This window comes from Nannospalax galili, unplaced genomic scaffold, assembly GCF_000622305.1.
Source record: "Nannospalax galili isolate Female #2095 unplaced genomic scaffold, S.galili_v1.0 scaffold649, whole genome shotgun sequence".
Classification (NCBI taxonomy): domain Eukaryota; kingdom Metazoa; phylum Chordata; class Mammalia; order Rodentia; family Spalacidae; genus Nannospalax; species Nannospalax galili.
The window spans coordinates 948,080-950,299 of NW_008359093.1; positions in this window are offsets into that span (position 1 = coordinate 948,080).

A 2,220-nucleotide genomic window follows, 5' to 3' on the forward strand; every position below is an offset into this window, starting at 1 on the left:
ACTCACTATGTAGACCAGGCTGGCCTTGAATTCACAGAGATCCTCCTGCCTCTGCCTCCCCAGTGCTGGGATTAAAGGCGTGTGCCACCACACCCAGCCCTAAAATCTTTTAAGGATTAGATAAAAGCTCCCAAATAACTCTAGACATTTTTGGCCCTTGGAATGGAGTATGTTGCTAAGAGGTCCAAGGACATTGTGACTTTTAGCCAAGAATCTGGCAACTTTTCTTTGGGGTCTTTTTACCCTAACTGCTTAGCTAATTCTTACCTCCTATTCTTATCACACCATCCTCTGAAGAGGTTACACAATTTGCAGATAGGAAATCAGGACGCAGACCGCTCTGGCTTCTTTCATGATGAGCAGAGATGCAGGGTGAGGCAATTGGGGTACCCCTTCAGTGTGTCTATCTAAAAGACTCCCAAATTGCATAACTTTTCTGTGAAGGAGAAGTAAAGGCAAGGATAATTAGCATTACAAGTTCTAGACAGGGAACTAGAAAAAAGTCAGAACAGGGCAATTTTCAAATGTTCATATGACCAGAGTCCATAGGAATTTCTTGATGAGGGCTTCCAAAAGCATCCCTCTATAGGGTTCCTCCTTTTTCTTTTGTCTGCCAAGGCTGGACTCTAGAGTGATGGATTCAGGATTTGTTTTCAGGTATTTTGATAGCTGATGGAGTGGTTAGAATCAGTGTCAGTTCCCTCTCAAAGGCTTCTAGATGGGGGAGAAAACAAATTTATCCATCATTTTAGAACAATAGCAGGTTGTCTCCCTTAGTTACAGGTGGGCACTACAGTATTGCAGACCAAGATTTGAAGTCTTACATCTGAGCAGCACTTTCTGATTAGGAACAATATCATCAACGAAAAATAATTGTCTAAATAACTTCTTATATGGACTTAACCCTAATGTCTGGTACATGAAATCCCTTGAACCCTTAAAGAAATATACTGATGACTTTACTCTTTGGTTATACTTTCCTTTTGGGTGTTTAAGTCCATAAAGTTGGCCCAAATAAATCAATTTATTTTTACACTTAAGGTCATTTGAGGATCTGTTCCTCAGGGGTCACATGGGCTTGGGAGGAGCCCCTGGCTCCTTTATTTTACCAGTTCCATCTATGTGAAGATAAGTCAAATGTCTTGCTCGACCATGTCTGCTTCACTTGGAAGCACAAAAGCAATTTATAGATTTAAATTTTTTCCATTATAATTCAAACACAATTCTTTCCAAAAATTGAACATATAATCTAAAATTTCATATGAAAACACACAAAAACACAGGATAGCTCAAGCAATCCTGAACAATAAGAAAACTGCTGGAGGCATTACCATTACCGGTCTCGAATTATACAACACACCTGTAATAATTTTTTTTAAAAAAACACAATGTTGGCAAAAAACAAGTGCATCAATCAATAGAACCGAATTGAGGATCCTTATTTAAGTCCGTGCACATACAGTCACCTGATTTCTGACAAAGGAACCACAAATGCACACTGGAGAAAAGATAGCATGTACAACAAATGATGCAAGTCAAACAAGATAGCAACATGTAGAAGAATGAAACTAGATCCCTGTCTCCCACCATGCACAAACCTCAACTCCAAATGGAATAAGAACCTAATTATAAAACCTGATGCCTTAAATCTGACAGAGGAAAAGTAGGAATTCGCTGGAATTTAATAGGCAGAGAAAACATCTTTTCAACACAACCCCTATAGCACAGGTGTTAAGGCGCGCAAACACTTGACAAATAGGACCTCATGAAATGAAAAAGCTTCTGCCCTGCAAAGGACACCATTATTTGAGTGAAGAAACACCCTACAAAATGGGAAAAAATCTTTACCAGCATTGCATCTGACAGTATCTAGAATATACAAAGAACTCAAGAAAATTAAAAGTAAGAAAACAAGGGGCTGGAGAGATGAAAAAAAAAAAACAATAAAAAATGGAGCAAGGGGGACTAGAGAGATGACTCAGGGCTTAAGAGCATTCATTGCTCTTGGATAGGACCCAGGTTTGATTCCCAGGACCCACATGGCGGCTGACACCCATCCATAATTCCACTACAAGGGGATTGGACAACCTTGCCTGAACTCCACGGACATTGCACAACACAAGTACACATACTCTCATGCAGGTATAACACTCATGCACAAAAAATAAAAATGAATTTGAAAACTTTAAATAGAAACATTAATATTTTTTAATTGGAGCA